Genomic DNA, 21159 nt, shown 5'->3' with positions numbered 1-21159 from the left:
TTGCCAGCAGATAAGGTGAAGAGATTGGGGTGGGCTAGTGGCCGTTTCATAACCAGCAACAATTGCTGCTGGCTTGCAGACTGGCTCAGGAGCCTTGCTTTTCTAGTGATCCGTTTGGATGCACCGGCGTTAGAACTGAGGCTCTAACTCATTTTCTGAACTTCAGACAACTCACAGAGGACAGCCCGGCAGAGAGTCTCTGCTGCTGGGAGAAATGCGGTAATGACAGCAGTGATCCTTCACTAACCACGCTTTGGTTCTTGCCAGAGTGAACTTACCTACACAATTGTGCTTTATTAGAGAAAGAGGCTAAGTAGAATTATTTCAGCTTGTGGTAATTATGCTTGATATGATAGTAATGAATGCAATATAATAATACAAGCAGTGACTGTATTGAATGTTCAGATGTTCGTGTCCCTGTGCTAAGCACTTTTCCATTTATGTTCTTCAACAACTCTGCAATGTAGGGATTAGAACACCGTTTTATAGATGAGGAAACTAGGCCTCAGAGGCAGTGAGATATTCCCTCAGGATCGGGTCTGAGAATGAACTAACGTTCTTTGGGTACACGCTTATTTCAGCAGGCAGTAAGCTCCGCCGCTGCGCTGGAGCTGTGTGCCCGGAGGGCAGTGTTTTCCGTGCCAGTCGTTGGCGGAGGTTTTAGGTGTCACGGTGGAGGACTATTACAGCATAACCCAGGACTTAGTATTTTACCGCTCCCGTCAGTCATCTAGAATTGGGAAGTATCACCTTAATAATTATATTGTTTTCATAAAACCTTGTCTTTAAATGAGGTTTTAACAGAATCTTTGAGAGGAGAATTTTATACACTCATCTCCGAGAGATGGCCACTATTATAATTTTGGAATATTTCTCTTTATTATTTTTTCTAAATAGAAATCAACTTATTTCTAAAATTAACTTTTCCCCCTAAAAAAAGATAGTAATTTTGTCTTATTGTGCCTACAGTCCCACTGTGTTCCTCATGCATCCTCTGCTGTTTCTGTAAGGCTCTTGTCTATTGGTGCTTATCAATGCATAAGATGTCCTCAGAGTGCGGTGCTGTTTTTTCTCATTCCATTTCTCTAAGATATTTATTGTAGCTCGTACCAGAGATATGAAAAACATTCCCTGATGTGGTAGAAAGCATCTTTTACAGGCTGATACTTCCCATGACTATAGCATTTACTAGCTGTTTCCTTTGGCTAATTTACTTAACCCCCTGAGCCTCTGATTCTTCAAATTGAGATAAAATGCGATTACACACAAAAAAACACTTAGTGTAATATCTGCCTATAGAGGTGCTTTTTAAGTGTTGAACTTGCCCCAGAAAAATGGTACACAATTGGATATAATCAATGCCATCAGGAAGGCTTTAGGTGGTTTTGGTTTTTGGTTTTTAATCTTTCCCCTAAAACTCACACAATGATAGTGACTTAATTTCTCTCTCCATATGGTCTCCTATCCCTTCACTGCTGGGGCTCTTTGGTGCTTATTTCTATACTTAAAGGAGACCACTTTGGATTACTGAATTTTTAGCCCCGAATCCATTCCCCCAACCCAAACTACTACCCATAATGGTAATTTTGAGACCTCGATTATACTGTCTGAATCCATCTAGGCTACTACAACAAAAATAACATAAACTGGATGGCTTCGTGACAACACACATTTATTTCTCACAGCTCTGGAGGCTGGGGAGTCCCGATCCAGGCACTGGCGTATTCCGTGGCTGGGGGGGGTGGGAGGGGTGCTTCCAGTTTCATAGAAGGCCACCGTCCTCATAACGGCTGTCTTCTCACTGTAGTCACACCCAGCAGAAGGCACAAGGCAGCTCTCAAAGTCTCTTTACAAAGACACTAATCCCGTCATGAAAACTCTACCCTCATGACCTCATCACCTCCCAAAGATCGTAATACCATCATCATGGGGATTAGGATTTCCACATATGAATTTGGGGGGGATAGAAGCATTTAGCCTACAGCAAGGACAGTACTTCTCACATTCCATCTGTCCTCCAGAGGAATTGAAGTGTCATGTCTAGGTATTTCTTTAATAAAGGCAGATTCCTATTTTGATACATCAATAATCCTTTTCTTTGCTAGATTAAAGGCATTTCTTTTTCTCATTGTGTTTCTCTCTCCCCACTCCTTCCCTCTTTTAATGTTATGAAATCCACATTCAATGTAATATTTTTATTCAAGGCTCTCCCATCCTTGCCTTAGTATAAGAAGTAGAGAGCTTTCAGCGGAAACTTCAACTGAAATGTTGCAAATGAGATAAGAATTCAGTATGTTATCTTCCTAACAAATAGATGCTATCCCCTTTAAATCTTTTTTTTTTTCGTAATAAGATGAGCATTAATAAATCCTAAAGCAATACCATCAATCAGTTAACTTCATTTTATTATAAGGAATACTTATTTCCTTATCTCCTATTTATCATCTCTTTTTTTGTCTAGAGGATGAACCCACTATTTTATTGATCTTACTAAAGGTGATAAGTGTTATTTATCATGTTTTCCTTATAGATATTACAAAAGTCCTGAGTTGCAACTGCATAACTGTTAATTTTGATTTTAAAAATATTCTTTTTTATGTTTGGTAATGAATAACTTTGTTCATCTAAATAAGTAGAAATAATCTATCCTCCCTCAATGGCCTAGATCAGTGGTCAGCAAACTCATTAGTCAACAGAGCAGCAAACCACAGCTCGAGAGCCGCATGTGACTCGAGAGCCGCAGTTTGCTGACCACTGGCCTAGATCAAGCATGTCAAACTCACGGCCCGCGGGCCCCACGGATCGTTTATTTGGCCCGTGTTAGCCTTTGAGCTTGACATGCTTGGCCTAGATGGTAATCATATATCTTTCTGTTTTAAGCCTTTCCAAGCTTCTTTGTGTGTGTTCATTAGTTGGGAAACTGCTGCTGTTATGTCCTGTGATGTGTGTTAAAGTAAAATATTCTCAATTCAGTGGCCCTTGTCAGGTCACATTTACTAATTTTGGGCTAATATTTTGAGTGTGTTTTTGTTTTTTGTTTTTGCGAGCATGCTGTCCACAGAAGCCAGCATGCATTCTGTGAGGCTGTTTATTCTGTCTTCTAATTGACTTCATGTGTGAAGCGTTAATGGCTGCCAAGAGTTTCAAGAATGAAAATATTCAGCATAGTTATGTCTATTTCCTGCAGCATTTGGCAGTGATTTATCTGTCCATTGCTCTTTAGATCCCTGACTATCAAATATAATTAAGAATATGGAAAGATAACCTCAGATAATGAAACTTGAAAAATCAGTAAATTTAAGAAAATGAATTGAATAATCCTATCTTTAAGAAAATACCTCAATTGGAAAACCATACAAAATTTGATTTTACTGAGCTTTTCCATCCTTGCCTTTGTATAAGAAGTAGAGCTCTTGCCCAGCTGGCGTGGCTCAGTGGTTGAGCGTCGACCTATAAACCAGGAGGTCATGGTTGGGGCCCCAAGTTGTGGGCCCAACCCCCAGAGTAGGACGTGCAGGAGGCAGTCAATCAGTATTCTCATCATTAATGTTTCCACTCTCTCTCCCTCTCTCTTCCTCTCTGAAATAAGTAAAAATATATGTATTTTTGAAAAGTAGAACTCTTTCTAAAGATGGACAATGGACTCTTCATTTTTGAAAGTCACAATCATGAAATTTGTTTGCCCTTGGTAGGGTCAGATTAAGCCTGCAATTACTGCTGCTTAATCATTTATCATGGTCTCCAGAGACTGAAAGGATGGATTCCACCTCAGGGCCAACTCGGACAAGATTGTATTTATAATATGTGGGTTTTTTTGGTGCTACTTTACTAGTCAAAAAAAAAAAAAAAATGGAGAAAGATCTAGGAATCTTGGTTGACAGTAAAGACAAGAATGCAGTTTGGCATTTTGGAATTGGAAAAGAGAAACTTTTCAATTATCTTTTCTTTTTTTTTTTTTTTTTAATTTCTTTATTGATTAAGGTGTCACATATTTGTCCTCATCCCCCCATTCCCATCCCACCCCTCTCCCCACGCATGCCCCAATCCACTGTTGAACTTAACCGTTGGATAGGCTTATATGCATGCATACAGGTCCTTTGGTTGAACTCTCAATTATCTTTTCTTTAATACTATTGATATATTGATTCAGGACTTCATAAATTTTTTTTTTAGGCTGAAGTACTTAAAAATAGTGCTAATATTTTTGGATTCCTTATATGAACTTGGACATTTTGTAATATGGGGATTCATTTTAAACTAAAAACAAAACAGAGGTTCTGGAAATTTGTCTCTTTCTTAAGGTCATATGGCTAATAAATGAAAAGTAGACACAAGACTTCTTCAAATCCAATGTTCTAATGTTATTCCGAGCCTTCCTTCCTTGAAAAATATGGGTATTGAAAGGTTTTATTTTCAAGCTGAGGGCTTTTCATATTCAAAGATAATTTTTTCTTTTTTTAAATTACATATAGTAGTACATATATCTCCCCCCCCCCCCCATTGACCTTCCCCCAGCCTACCCTACCCCCTGTCGCATGCCCTCATCCCACCCCGCAGTATCTTGTGTCCATTGGTGTGCTTATATGCATACATGCAAGTCCTTTGGTTGATCTCTTTCCCCCCTCCCCAACACTCCTCAGCCTTCCCGCTGTAATTTGACAGTCTGTTCAGTGCTTTACTGCCTCTGTCTCTATCTTTTTGTTCATCAGGTTATAATGTTCTTTATTTTCCATAAATGAGGGAGATCATGTGGTATATTTCTTTCATTGCCTGGCTTATTTCACTTAACATAATGCTCTCTAGGTCCATCCATGCTGCTGCAAATGGTGAGAATTCCTTGTTTTTTATAGCAGCGTAGTATTCCATTGTGTAGATGTACCACAGTTTTTTAATCCACTCATCTGCTGATGGTCATTTAGGCTGTTTCCAAATCTTAGCTATGGTGAATTGTGCTGCTATGAACATAGGGGTGCATATATCCTTTGATTGGTGTTTCTAGTTTCTTGGGATATATTCCTAGAAGTGGGATCACTGGGTCAAATGGCAGTTCCATTTTTAGTTTTTTGAGGAAACTCCATATCATTCTCCACAGTGGCTGCACCAGTCTGCATTCCCACCAGCAGTGCATGAGGGTTCCTTTTTCTCCGCATCCTCACCAACACTTGGCGTTTGTTGATTTGTTGATGATAGCCATTCTGACAGGTGTGAGATGGTACCTCATTATTCTTTTGATTTGCATCTCTCAGATGATTAGTGACTTTGAGCATGTTTTCATAAGTCTCTTGGCCTTCTGTATGTCCTCTTTTGAAAAGTGTCTATTTAGGCCCTTTGCCCATTTTTTGATTGGATTATTTTCCTTTTGTTAAGGTGTATGAGTTCTCTAGAAATTTTGGAGATTAAACCTTTATCAGATATAACATTGGCAAATATATTCTCCTATGCTATAGGCTTTTTTGTTTTGTTGGTTTCTTTTGCTGTGCAGAATCTTTTTATTTTGATGTAGTCCCATTTGTTTATTTTCTCCTTAGTTTCCATGGTCCTTGGAGCTGTATTGGTAAAGATAATGCTATGACATACGTCTGAAATTTCTCTGCCTATGGATTCTTCTAAGATTTTTATGGTTTCTCATCTCATGTTTAAGTCCTTTATCCATTTTGAGTTTATTTTTGTGTATGGTGTAAGTTGGTGGTCTAGTGTTTTATTTTGTTTTTCTTTTTTTTTTTCATGTATCTGTCCAATTTTCATAACACCATTTATTGAAGAGACTGCCTTGACTCCATTGTTTTTTCTTGCCTCCTTTGTCAAATATTAATTGAGCATAATGGCTTGGATGGATTTCTGGGTTCTTTGTTCTGTTCCATTGGTCTATATGTCTGTTCTGTGCCAGTACCAGGCAGTTTTGAGAACAGTAGCTTTGTAATATAGCTTGTGATCCCTCCAACTTTGTTCTTCGAATTCTTTTCTTTATTTTTGCCATTCAGCTTTCTCATATCCTCACATTGGCCCCATTTGCCTTAATTTTATTTAATTTTTTTACTTAATACAAAGTTATGGTTCTGAGAAGCAATATTCTTTCATTTTAAAAAATTTTACTGAGATATAATTCACATACCATTTACATCATCCATTTCATGTATACAACTTAATGGTTTTAGTATATTTAGAGTTATGGAGTCATCACCACAATCAATTTTAGAGCATTTTTATCACCACCACCACCCCAAATCCTGTGCCCTTTAGCTGCCCCCTTCAAATCCCCAAGCCCCTACTAGCCATAGGCAATCACTATTCTAATTTTGTCTCCATGGATTTGCCTAGTCTGGACATTTTCTATAAGTGGAATCGTATAATATGTTATCTTTTGGGACTGGCTTATTTCACTTAACATGTCTTCAAGGTTCAATGTTGTAGCATGTACCAATACTTCATTTCTTTTTATGATCGAATAATGTTCCACCTGTTTATCCTACATTTTATTTATTCATTCATCAGTTGATGGGCATTTTTTTCTATTTTTTACTATTATGAGTAATACTGCTATGAACATTTATGTACAGGTTTTGCTTGGATATATGTTTTCATTTTTAAGGGGTATAATCTAGGAATGGAATTGCTGGATCATAGAGTTCCTCTATGTTTAACCATTTAAAGAACATACAGAACTCTCTTTAAAGTGGCTGTGCCATTTTACATTCCTACCAGCAGTATATGCAGGTTCTAATTTCTCCCCATCCCCAGCAACACTTGCTATTATCTGCTTTAAAAAAGAAAAGAAAAAGAAAAGGTGATCATTTTAGTGAGTGTAAAGTAGTATCTCATGTGGCTTTGATTTGCATTTTCCTGCTGACTAATGATTTTGAGCATCTTTTCCTGTGTTTTTTTGCCACTTATATATCTTTTTGGAGAAATTCGGATAGTTAAATATTCTCTCCTTCATTGCTTTTAATTTCCCTGGTCAGCTAAGTTACATTTCATTTCTACAGGAATGATTAGTAAAACAATATTATCCTCATGTTTCTAAGGAAAGGAAATAATGAGTTTGTGTGTGTATCTTTTATGGGCCTTTTATTACAAAGAGCTTATCAAACCATACCGAAGCTCCAATAAAGACACATATATTCTACTTTGATACTTTGTCCATGTGTAACATTTTTCTTCATTTTCATATGAAATTAGTGGAATGCTTTTACCTGTAGAATTATTAAAGATGTTTTAATAATAGTAGTAAGTACCTATTGATTTACTGAGTGCTTTCTATATTTTAAGCACTATGTACTATGTTATTATATTTATTATCTCATTTAATCTTACTAAAATACCCTGTCTGTGATATTTTCTTCTTGGAGACTGATAGAGATTAAATAATTGCTCAAAGTCATTCAGTTAAAAGATGGTAGAGTCAGGATTTAAACTCAGGTCTGTCTAAATTCAAAGTCAATTTCTTAATCACTATGTTGTTTTAATACAGCTTTTTTGAGAGGTGATATACATGCTATCACAATGTTTGTGTTTAGTCCACCATGTAATGTTGTGTTATTGAAGAAGTCTCAGTGAGCATAATGCTTGTACTCTTGACTCATACTTTTCCTTCTCCATTTCCTTTGTAATTGGATAATGCATGAGATTTTACATTATTTAGGCTCTACATAAAGATCCTAATGAAGAAGATGTTTTAAGCTAAAATCAATTAATTTTCAGTGTTTTTATGGCTTATATTTTATATTTTAAAGATGCATAAAATGATTTCATGCCTCTTTTAAAGACATTTTATTGTTTTAGTATTTCTTACCATACGTCTCACAACGCCATTTTAATTTTTCTATATCTCTTCCTATTGTATGTTTTATGCATACATTTTTACAATTTTCATCTTCTCTGTATTGTGCTATAAAGATTTTCTATTTGATACAAATTTTAATGGCATGCTTATTTCCATTGAGTGAAAGTATCATAGGTAATAATAATAATTTATTTCTTATTGGATTAAAAAAAATAATTTATTTCTTATTGGATTTCTAAGTTAGTTCCCATTTTTCTCTTCATATATTCAATAGTTTAAAAAGTAATTACATATGTAAAGTTTTTCTTTTCTTTTGGATTATTTTCTTGAGCTAAATATTTCAGGGTTTTAAGGATATGGTTTTATTAAATAGTTAGGTTATTATTAATTTTTAATAACTTTCCATGCTTACCTGAGCATGAAAGAGAGGTATAATGTAGTAATTTATATCCAAGTTTCTGGCAGTATTATTTGTTACTACTGAGAACAATTCAGTTGTGTCACTACTTCATTGAGTCTAGGGAACTTTTCTTCTTATGATAATTCTGCTTATTACTGGAATCCAGAATCCCTTCTATCCAATGAATACAAGCTGTTATTAACTAGAATGTTCTTTACTCACAGTGACTTTGTCCTGTGTAGGTTTAGCTTTTGGGAGGATCTGTATAATAAAAGCCTAAGCGACCATTACAGCAGAATGACTGGTCACTGTGATGAGCACTGACCACCAGGGAGCAGATGCTCAAAGCAGGAGCTGCCCCCTGGTGGTCAGTGCACTCCCACAGGGGGAGCGCCGCTCAGCTCAGCCAGAAGCCTGGCTCATGGCTGGTGAGCGCAGCAGTGGTGGCAGGAGCCTCTCCCGCCTCCATGGCAGCACTAAGGAGCAGGGAGTCAAGTGGTAAAGAGCAGCAAGAGGGCTGGTGGTAAGGAGTGAGGAATCCTGGGTTGCGAGGGTGGACATCCCCCAAGGGGTTCTGGACTGCGAGAGGGCACAGACCAGGCTGAGGGACACCACCACACACACACACACACACACACACACACACACACACAGTGCACAAATTTTGTGCACCGGGCCTCTAGTTATTAATAAAGAAGAATAGGTGGTAATTCACTCCACTATAGATTTTTAAGTAAAAATTGTTAAAAAGTTAAGTATATTTTTATTCATTTTATTTTTAAGTCATTTGTGTATTATGAGTGCTTTTAAAATTCATCTAGAGATCATATTTAAATCCATGCCAGCGTTTTTTGTGTTTTTTTTTGGTGTGTTCTTTTGCTTTTATTTTATACTTTTAAAATGTGTTTTGTCACTTTTTTGCTTTATAGATTTATGAGTTATAAGTTTCAAAGGGATCCTATTTATTTCATACAGTCTATTGTCTGTTTCAGGAGATGTTCAAGTAGAAAGTTTGGCAGCCTTTCAGAAGTGTTCAGCCAAATTGTCATTTATTCATCCTCTGATGAGCAGAGGTGGTGAGGAGAGCCTGGAAAGGGACACGGTGCAAATTCCCCCTCAAGCCCCGTGTCCACTGCAACAGCTCACATAGGCTAGGACACCCTAGGCAGAACACAAAAAACGTAACCTCAGCATAAAAATACTGAAAATACAAGCCAGGCTGTGCAAGCCCCTCTTCTGGATGAAAAGATTTCTCAGACATTTTTGGCTTCTGTGAACTCACAGTCCAGTAGGGGAGAACGTTGTGTTAAGCGCACTAAGTATATTTGAAATTCAGAAATAGTGCAGAGGACAGACATAGTCATCAAAGGAATATTTCTCTCTACCCCAAGCAGCAGAGAAAAACAATATGTGGGAGAAGAGAGAGGCTCTGTGGCTTGCCAGTACCTTTAGTTTTTCTTTCTTGTTTATGTGAACAGCTGTATTGAGAGAAAACTCACGTATCTTACAACTCACCCATTTAAAGTGTATAATTCAGTGGCTTTTTGAATACTCAGAGTTATACATCCATCACCACAATCCATTTCAGAACATTTTCACTACCCCCAAAAGAAACCCCACACTCTCCATGCCCTGCAGCCCTAGGGAACCGGTAATCTATTTTATGTCTGTATGGATGTGCCTGCTCGAACATTTCGTATAAATGGAGTCATACAATATGTGGCCTCTGGTGTCTGGTTTCTTTCACTTAGCATAATGTTTTCAAGGTTCATCTATGTTGTAGCATGTATCAGCATTTCATTCTTTTTTATGGCTGACAAATGTCTCATTGTAGGACTATTCCACATTTTATTCATCTGTTCTTCAGTTGATGGACATTTGGGCTGTCCCCACTGGGGGGCTATTATAAATAATGCTGCTGTGAACATTCATGTGCAACTTCTTGTATGGGACACATGTTTAATTTTTCCTGGGTGTATATCTAAGAGTGGGATTGCTGGATGATATAACTCAGTGTTTAACTATTGGAGGAACTGCCAGACCGTTTTCCAAAGCAGCTGTACTGCTTTACGTTTGCCCAGCATCCACCTTTCTCTGCTCTCCCCAAATAATGCAGATACTATGAGGTAGGCATTGCTATGAAGTATTGTTAGCTGTTGCCTTCACTGTTACTCAAAACGAACATGTATATGCTGAGGAAGAATAAGAATACAATAGCATATATTCGGTCATAGAAGAGAATCATTAGGACAGAGGAAAGGGGAGGTGCCCTGACCAATTGTTTGTTTCCAACTTTATCTGGGACACTGTTGCCTTGCCACTCAAAACTATTTTGTCACCTGCCTTTGGTGGATCGCCAAGCTTTGTCTTCACAGATGCCATGTTTGACCAGTAATCAGGAGCAATCCTGAATGGTTTGATGTTTGCCATACTGAGGATGTTTCTCCTCCTAAAACCCACCAACATATATATAAATCAAAGTGTGAAAACGTATGGCCTATTTTGTTTGATTATCATAGGATTACAATTTTAGGTTAATTCTAGTATTAATTAAGGTAAAAATACCGAGGTCAATCCTCTCTCGGTGAACCAGGAAGTACCTGGGCTGCTTTTACACATGAAAAAAGCCCGTGACCACTTGGTGCTGTGTAGCAGTTTGTCGCTCCGTGCGGATGAGTGTGTGCTCTCATTGCTGGCGTCCCCTCGCTTCCAGGTGTGCATTGTCTGCTGGCCCAGCTGGCCTTTGCAAGTGTGTTCTTTATTTTAACATTAGAAATAATTTTGTGTAAGCAATCTCAGTTTGCCTTCGTAACAACTTGCCCTTCATCTTTCCAAACCATTCTTCAACAAAGATGTTATATGGCTAGTAAACAAATGAAAAAAAAAAGTCACATTGTTGATCATTAGGAAATTTATACACCATTGGAATCACTAAAATGAAAAAAACTGACAATACTACATGTTGTAGAAGATGTGAAGTAATTGGATGCACTGCTGTCAGTAATCAGTAATATAATATAACCATCTTGGCAAAGTATTTGGTAGTTTCTTATAAAGCTGAACATAAACCTACCTTATGCAACATTTCTAATTCTAGATGTTTACCATAGTAAATGAAAACATGTCCACAAAATAAGACTTTTCCTTTCAGCTTTATTAATGATAGCATTTTTGGAAACAACCCAAATGTCCATCAGCTGGTCAACGGGTAAATAAGTTGCATGTATTCATACTGTGGAATACTCTTTAGAAGTAAAAGGGATTGCGTGCTATTTGCAACAATAAGGATGAATCTCAGAAACATGCTCCGTGGAAGAAGGCAGTCACAAAAAAATTCATACATTACATTTTTATGGAATTCAAGAATAGGCAAAAATCTATCTATGGAGGTAGAAATCCAAATAGTGGTTGATGGTTGAGGAGAAGGGCATAGACTAGAAAGGGGCATGGGGAATTTTCTGGACTGTGGTCTCTACTGACCAGTGTAGGAGCTGCCAGCCACATGTGGCTAATCAGCCCCTGCACTCTGGCCAGTTCAAATTGATGTGCTGTAAGTGTAAACTTCACCAACAAAGCCGTAGTACAAATAAAATGTAAAATCTACACTAATAAAAGGGTAATATGCTAATTAGACCAGACGTCCTTCCGGACAAAGCCCTGGTGGCGGGGCCAAGGCAGAGGCAGTTAGGAGTGATCGGGCTGGCAGGGGAGAGCAGTTAGCAGAATCAGGCTGGAGGCAGGTGAGCAGTTAGGAGCCAGCAGTCCCAGATTGCATTGTAATGGGGCCATGACTATTTTATGTTGTTTAGGATCGGGCCTAAACTGGCAGTCGGACATCCCCTGAGGGGTCCCAGATTAGAGAGGGTGCAGGCCGGGCTGAGGGACACCCCCTTCCCGTGCACGAATTTCGTGCACCGGGCCACTAGTATCTTATAATATTTTAAAATCAATTACATATTGAAATGCTAATATTTTGGACATATTGGGTTAAATAAAACATATTCAAATTAATTTCATTTGTCTTTTTTTTACTTTTTAAAAAGTGTGGCTACTAGAAAATTTAAAATTGCACATGTGGCTCACATTTTATCTCTATGGTCACATCTTTTTTTTTTTAATTACTTTATTGATTAAGGTATCACATATTTGTCATCAACCCCCCCCCCATTCCCATTCCAAACCCCCACACACACAAGCCCCCCTCCCCCTGTTGTCCGTGATCACTGGTTAGGCTTATATGCAAGCACACAAGTCCTTTGGTTGATCTATCTCCCTTGTCCCCACCCTCCCCTACCTTCCCTCTGAGGTCTGACAGTCTGATCAATGCTGTTCTTGATCTTCAGTCTATGTTGTTCATCTTTTCCCCTAGATGAGTGAGCTCGTGTGATACTAGGAATACACTTATAGGAACCGAAAATGAGACAAGCAATAATGGTTATGCTGAGAGGCAAATGAATCAGTCTATAGTGAGTTTCTTTCTGGGCCAACAGTTCTTTTGAGTCCCGATTTCTATGTCTAACAGTTGTTTATGTGTTCATAACAGCAATGATATTTCAGTTCTGGATGGTGGACAAATGGTGGTAATGCTGGTCCGACCCTCTCTGGTTTGGTCCTGGGCAATCTGCAGTGACGCACATCTGCTGACTGCTAGTATGGCAAGGCATCATCAGCGTCTTCCATCTCTGGACTGTTTCTCTTCTGACTTCATGGCTGGAGCATTCCTGTCAATTCCTCTCTGTTGCAGGAATCCACATGTCTCGGAGTTGTTTTCTGAAAATATACAAACATATTCTCGTCTATGGTCACATCTTGATTAGGGTGGTGGTTACAACAGCATGTACATCTGTCTGAATTCACCAGACTGCATAATTAAGATCAATACTTTTTACAGCATGTTATACTTTAAAACACCAAAACTATAAAAGCTACAATTTTTCATGCTGGTTACCCGGTTACCATAATATCTGATATTAGATTTCACAAAAATCTTGTAATATAGGTGATATTTGCTGATAGGTATAGGAAGTCTAACATCCAGTCGACGTAGAAACGTGGTCACATGGGGATTTGAGTGCTCTTTGGTTTAACTGTAATTCCTGTGCTTTTCCCACTCCGTCATGTTGCCTCACCAACTGTGATAAAAGTGTGAATATACTTTGGGGACAGTTTAAGTTTTGCTCCTTCAGTCATTGATTTCTAACCCTGTGCGTGGTGATGAATGAATGAGTCACAATAATTTGGAAAGATGATTCTGTAACTACATAGGCATCTAGTAACCTTACTATTGCCGTCTCCAAGAGGAAAAGAACTTCCAGGGTGAGCACATGGCCAGTGGTTGGAGGAGAAACAGCTTGTGGTGTGTGCAGAAATGAAATTCAGTACACCGCAGTGAAAGGAAGGACTCGCTCACTTTTAACATCTCCTCTCAAGTCTTGAGATGGGGACGGGAGGCAGTGCTAACCCTCTGTTTTCTTAATCAGCTGTGAGTCTGTTGTAGCAAAAATTAATAGGCGTTGCGGGCCCCTGAAGAAAAGCTCTTTCATCTTGCCCAGCTCCAAGAGGGTGTTATATTTTCAAAGTGGCGTATTGTACAATTGAGCGACAGATAAGGAGGGGAGGGCCCTTCCTGCAGATTGTTGACCGCTGGAAGAGTTCACTTCGGGCCATTTGTCACAGCAGCAATTTTCCCGGAAATACCCTATGCCAAGGTTATGTTTTGGCTATTCTACCCTTTTGTATTGATTTATTTTCTGAAGTCCCGGGGGAAGGTAGTTGTCCCTGCCCTCTCCCATCATCCCAACCCTTTGTCTGGCGGCTCCCTCTGAGCACTGTGGGGTGGGAATGATTTTCAATGGCACGCAGCAGGTTTGGAAGGTTTTAGGGAGTGAGTGTGGTATAGAAATGGCCAATAGGAATCCTGTATGTTGTTGAAGCATTTTTTCAGCGTGATAAACATAATTTAATATGGAAATGTGATCCATTGTGCCATGGCAGGGTTTCTCAGCTGTGTACAGTACGGATTCTGTCGCCTACTGTGGATTCAGTATTTATTACACTCCGGAACCTCTTTTGTTGTTCTTATGTTTTGTCTGTGGGGACTTTTAAAGGTGGATTGCCTGTTCAACCTTGCAGAGGAGTTGATTAAGTTTAATTTGCTATGCATTAGAGAAGGAATTTGCTGGTCTATTTGAACTGAGCTCTATGTTATTTGCAGTTGGGACATGTTTTTTGATGCCTTCAATTCTTCTTGGGCATGAAAACGCTTTTTCTACATTTGTTGAATCTATTTCCATGCTGAGCTTTTTATATGCCACAATGACTCTTTGCAGTTGAAAGTTGTAGTTTGGCCTTATTTTTAACTTTAAAAGGACAGCAGGAACTTGCCTATTATTAAACATTTGTGGATCTTATAACATTTACTTTGTCATTCTGTAAGTAGATTCTAAAATATGGTTTTAAATGTTTTTTCATTTTTCTAAATAAAATTTTAACTGACTGTAATATGTTTGTATAATGGAATAGTATTCACACATATCCATGTGTGAAATGTGTGGGAAAATAAAGATATGGTGTGTGTTTTTTTCTTTAAATAGAGAAGAATTAAGCTTCCCGCTATTCTTTAACTGGTTGTTTTTAATTTTTTTTTAAAGAAAGCTTTTGAAGATCATCTGAAGTTGAGCACCAGATCAAAACTTAACATAGAAAATTTTAAATTGAAGATCTTGCAATGTCACCATTTCTTGTTTTTGCTTTTATACTTCAAACCTCTTTCCTCTGCTATTTGCCCTTTTCCATACTCAGATTTGCTATGCTCTTTAAAGATACTCTACTCTGAAAAACTTACAACCTCAGCTTTTAAAGTTATAACATTTAGGAGCTTCTCATGCCTCCTGTACCTTATTTTAATCCAATTTTCTGTTTCTTTGGTGCTTAAATAATGTTTATGTGAAAAGCTTTCTCTCTGGAATTGGAATCGTGGTCTCTGAGGATTATTAACTGATGTGAGTAGTTTGTGACCGAGCGTGAATGCTATTCGAGGTTTTTAGCCAGGAGTTTCCGGCTCTCAGTCACAAACCCAGGGCATTCTTTTAAAGATCAAACGAATTGGACACTGGGAGGTTTTAATGATGCCAGTTAACATCAGAAGAGCTGGGCTCTGAGGTTGCAAACTGTGCTCATCTGAATAAATGCCACTGAGCTGGAAATAATGACATGACTAAAATGATGCTAATTGTGTGCCTTTCTGAAATTCCAGTGGAAAAAAAATATATTGGTTTAAGCTTATACAAGAGGTGGTTTTTCTTTGGGGTGGGGGTGTAAATGGGATAGTAGACTAAGTGGCATCAATGGTTTGAAAGCTTTTATGGATCTTGTGATCTGATTGAAAGCATTATTTTGATACCTTCCAAGAAATTAATAAGTCTTTTAAAATATTTTATTTAGTATATAGGGATATATCCCTAACTGACCTAGAATTAACCTTTTTATCAAAAAATGGAATTACCTGAGGTATTTAAGCTCATCTCCTACTATATAAATGTGCTGATAAAAACATATGTATCTCATCTTCTCTTGGCCTAGGATAAAATATCACTAAGAGACTCATTTCTGGAAACACTAATGTTTCCAAATTAGATTTTACCTTGAGAGGGTGACTAAAATCACTTGTTAGTAAAAGGCAGTGCTTAGGAAATATTTGGCATTAAAACAGCAAGAATTTGATAAGTCTTTACATAGGTGCCAAATTACTCAGAATGCCTCTCCAACAAGCACACAAATCCAGCAGTAGTATTTAAAAATGATAATATCCGCATTTGGTTTTAAGGTCATTTAGTTTCAAGCTTGAGAGACTTTTCATAGTTGACCTAAAAGGATTCATTAGTCTGTGGACTGTATTATTAGTTGGATGTTATTCTAACGCCTTTTCGTGGGTTAAATACACATTACTTATCTTTATGATTTAGATGACTTCATGCAATATAGGCCTTGTCTGGTTTTTGAGCTTTATTAAAAGCTGGACCTAATTCTTCTCACAATAGCCTGGTGGAATGTATTGTCCTAGGTTCTAATTCAGGGGTACGAGTCAGATGTTCTCATGAGTACCATTCTTTTTGCTTTAGAGCCACGGCATATTCCCTCTACTTATGTAAGTGGTCATTTGAGCAATTTACTTAAACATATGACAGGGACATATAGCTTTGTTTGAAATACAGGTCAAACGAAAGAATGCCGTTGACCTTATTTCTTTCTGTTACACTTACAACTTCAGTTGGAGTGTATTTTCTTTTTTTCACTTGTTTGGCTCAGCTACTACCTCTAAATTATGGACTTCAAAGAAAAATGAATGGCATTGATTTCTAGTGTGTAGAGTAGGGTCTTCCAAAGTTTGGGGATAGCGTGTGCTTCTGACTTAGAGCCTCTAGAGATGAAGCTTAGGCCAGTGGTCGGCAAACTCATAAATCAACAGAGCCAAATATCAACAGTACAACGATTGAAATTTCTTTTGAGAGCCAAATTTTTTAAACTTAAACTTCTTCTAATGCCACTTCTTCAAAATAGACTCGCCCAGGCCGTGGCATTTTGTGGAAGAGCCACACTCAAGGGGCCAAAGAGCCGCATGTGGCTCGCGAGCTGCAGTTTGCCGACCACGGGCTTAGGCTGTCTACTTTTAGCCGAGTTCCCCAGAGACACTGATGTGCAGTGAAGTTTGAGGCCATTGTCAAGAGCAGCAGTCTCTAAAGCGAACTGTGTGTAAGTCCACGCATGTGGTGTGGGAGGAAAATATTAGAATACTTATTTATCTTAAAAAGAGAGAAGTTAAGCCTTAATTACATTTAATATATGGATTGATGGCTTCTTTACTTACACTTCCATCAGATGATCATGTGTCACCTGTAAGCAGACCAGGGGTCCTAAAGGAAGGTGGGAGTCCCCAGTGAAGTCTAGTTGTAGCATCACCTCCCCTCTCACAGAAAATGGCTGGCCATTGCAGTTTATGGATATCAGTGACATGAATTTATAGGAGATATATTTAGTTCCATCATTTTATTAGACATGCTGATTTCAGGTGCAGATTGTTGAAAGCCTTGTCTGAAGCACTGCTCACCTCAGCTTTGTGGAATTTCTTTGTTCTTCAAATTATGCCTAAGCACAACTACACACAAATTGTCTTTCTTTTTTATTTTCGAGCCATGTAATAGCTGTATTTTTCTGACAGCAGTATCTTAAGAAAATAACAGAATTGAGATGTAATTCACATATCATAAAGTTCACTCTTTTTAAAGTGTACAATTCAGTGATTTTTTAGTATATTCACAAAGTTGTACATTGACCACCATTATCAAATGCCAGAATATTTTAAACCATTACTGTGGTGAGCTGAATAATGGCCCCCAAAGCTACCCAGGTCCTAATCTCTGGAGCCTGTGGATGTTACCCTTATGTAATAAAGGGGACTTTGCACATGCGATTACGCTAAGAATCTTGCGATGGGGATATTATCCTGGATTATGCAGGAATGGAATTTTTGGGTCATATGACAAGTCTGTTTTTAACTTTTCAAGGAATTGCCAAACTAGTTTTTTTCCTAGTGGATATACCATTTTATATTACATACCAGCAATGGTGTAAGAGTTTCCATTTTTCCATATTCTTGCCAACATTTGTTAACTGTCCTTACTGGGTATGAAGTGGTATATCTCGTGGTTTTGATGAGCAGTTTCCTGATCACATATGGTGTTAAGCATCTCTCCATGTTGCTTATTGGCAGATTATATTATTTACAGTATTTTTCACTGAGATTGGGAATGTACCTGACAGACGATATTGTATTACATGAAGGTTCAAGTGTTATTGAACTTAAAGATGTTACACATTTTTTAAAATTAAGGACCGTTTTTCCAAATAGTCTTATTTTGCCTAACATTTTTCTTTCTATAGCTCATGTATATAACATATAAATAAGTGCTCATGTGTATAACATATATGCTAGTGTGCTAAACATTTGGTGCCAGTAGAGATGTACAAACAAGCATGTTTACAGGTCACTCATCCAGAAAATGTTTCTGTGGAACTTATGCTACAATATCTTTCAAAGGTGTCATACAAGCCATCATTATAAAGAGGTCTGCTTAAGATGACTTTTTCTCAGATTTTGTTTTATTCAATAATATAGAAATGCTTTGAAGGAATAACGCACTGACTCTAAAGAAATTAGAATGTCATTCGCTTAGAGAAACAGTCTTTCAATGAGTAATTGAGGAAAGAACGTCATTATATAACAACCATACAAACAAGGAGAAATTAACCCCTTATCAGATGTATCATTGGCAAATATGTTCTACCATACAGTGGGTTCCCTTTCCATTTCGATGATCGTTTATTTTGCTGTGCAGAAGCTTTTTATTTTGATGTAGTCCCATTGGTTTATTTTTCCTTTGTTTCTCTTGCCCTAGGAGATGTATCAGTGAAAATTCTGCTACATGAGATGTCTGATATTTTGCTGCCTATGTTTTTTTCTAGGAATTTTATGGTTTCATAATTTACATTTAATTATTTCATCCATCTCCAGTTTATTGTTGTGTATGGTGTAGGTGGGTGATCTAGTTTCATTTTTTTCTTTTTTGCATGTACCTGTCCAGTTATCCCAACACCATTTATTGAAGAGACTCTCTTGACTCCATTGCATGTTCTTTCCTCCTCTATCAAACCTACAGTCGATGTCATAGTCAATGGGCAAAAACTAAAACCATTTCCCCTAAGAACAGGAGCAAGACAGGGTTGTCTGCTTTCACCACTTTTATTCAGCATATTAGTGGAAGTTCTAGCCACAGCAGTCAGACAAGGAGAACAAATAAAAGGCACTCAAATTGGAAAGGAGGATGTAAAACTGTCATTATTTGCCGGTGACATGATATTGTACATAGAAAACCCTAACGACTCCACCAAAAACTACTAGATTTAATTAATGAATTCAGCAATGTAGCAAGATATAAAATTAGCAGCCAGAAATCGATGGCATTTTTATACAACAATAATGAACTCTCAGAGAAACTAAAAAATAATCCCATTTACCATTGTAACAAAAAAAAAAATTAAGATAGTTAGGAATAAACTTAACCAAGTGGGTAAAAGACCTGTACTCTGAAAACTATACAACATTGAAAAAAAAAATAGAAGAAGATATAAAAAAGTGGAAAATTATATCGTGGTCATGGATTGGTAGAATTAATATAATTAAAATGTCCATACTACCCCTAGCAATCTATAGATTCAATACAATCCTTAGCAAAATACCAATGGCATATTTCACAGATCTAAAACATTCTCCAAATATTTATATGGAACCAAAAAAAAAAAAAAAAGACCCCTGAATAGCTGCAGCAATCTTGAGAAAGAAGAACAAAGTTGGAAGGATTACAATACTGGATATCAAACTATACTACAAAGCCACTATAATCAAAACAGCCTGGTACTGGCACAAGAACAGGTGTATAGATCACTGGAATAGAACAGGGAACTCAGAAATGGACTCAAGCCTTTATGCTCAATATTTGACAAAGGAGGGAAGCGCATACAATGAAGCAAATCTTTATTTTCCTTTCTTAAAGCTAGTGTCCTTCTCGGTGGAAGCAGCCTACTCCTTGGTGCTTCTATTTTCCTTTCATTGGACTTTGTTAACTGCAATCCCAAACTGTTTTAGCAGCTACTAGTACAATTTCAATACAAAAGAGTGAGGATAAAAGAGCACAAAGGAGAAACAAGAGCTTAAAAGTCTCTTTACATCTTCCACTTGGCCTGGGAAACTTTCCCAAATAATATTAGGGGAGTTTCATGGTAACTACAGTTGGCACTTTTGGATGAGTCTGATGCCAAATGAACATCTTAGGTGTCACTGCTCATCAGACCTCAGAAAAGATGTTGATTCAAGTACCCATGGAAGTTGAATTCTGATGAAGCACAACCAGCCTAGTACTGAAAATGGATGGTGGTTCAGCAAACACTTGTTGAGTGCATACCCCTTGCCAAGTACTGTGTTAAGTCTTTTCACAGGCATCTTCATAGTAACCTTGTGAGCTTGGTGTTAACACTGTGATGGCTGATTTTGTGTCTACTTGACCTATCTGAAGGGTACCCAGATAGCTGGTAAAACATTATTTCTGGGCATGTCTGTGGGGATGTTTCTGGCAGAGATTAGCATTTGATTCAGTAGACTGAGTAAAGAGATCTACCTGCCCTCACCAATGTGGGTGGCATCATCCCATTCATTGAGGGCCCAGATGGAACAAAAAGGCAAAAGAAGGACAAATTCTCTTCTTGATCTGGGACATCCATCTTCTCCTGCCCTTAGACATCTGAGCACCTGGTTCTCAGGCCTTTACGTTATGGGACTTTCAGACGTGGCCCCTGGTTTTTAGACCTTTGACTCAGACTGAATTATATCACCGGCTTTCCTGATTCTCCAGCTTGCAGGTGGGTGATTATGGGATTTCTTGGACTCCATAACTGTGTAAGCCAAGTCCTATAATAAGTCTCTTCTATCTATCTATCTATCTATCTATCTATCTATCTATCTACCTACCTACCTACCTATCTATCATCTATCTATCCATCCACCCATCATCTATCATCTGTCTATCATCTATTTATCATCTATCATATGTCTATCTATCTTCTATCTATCTATCATCTATCTTTATTTATTGGTTCTGATTTTTGGAGAATCCTAAGTAATATAAATACTACCCTAATTTACTTCCCAAAATACCTGTTCACCTGGTGTTAAATAGGCCCACACATTGAATCTAAACTCTTTTTGTTATTTTTGTGTGTGTGAAAAGCAAAAAATTTGGATGAAAAATAAAGACTACTACTGGCAAAACCAACAGTTTTGCTATAGTACTTCCTTAACTTCTCTGGAGTCTAAAAAGCCTTGGGAAGCTTTCCTTACAAACATCTCCCTCCTTTCCTAGGCTCCGAG

General features: G+C 37.8%; 1 protein-coding gene across 1 annotated transcript in view; it reads left to right on the top strand.

Moving 5' to 3' along the window:
• FOCAD (focadhesin) overlaps positions 1 to 21159 on the top strand; it is a 243842-nt gene that overhangs the window by 98355 nt on the left and 124328 nt on the right. The window lies entirely within an intron of this gene.

Source organism: Eptesicus fuscus, chromosome 15 (assembly GCF_027574615.1).
Source record: "Eptesicus fuscus isolate TK198812 chromosome 15, DD_ASM_mEF_20220401, whole genome shotgun sequence".
NCBI classification, from domain to species: domain Eukaryota; kingdom Metazoa; phylum Chordata; class Mammalia; order Chiroptera; family Vespertilionidae; genus Eptesicus; species Eptesicus fuscus.
The sequence above is the reverse complement of the archived record's forward strand: the minus strand, read 5'-3'. Positions and strand labels throughout refer to the sequence as shown.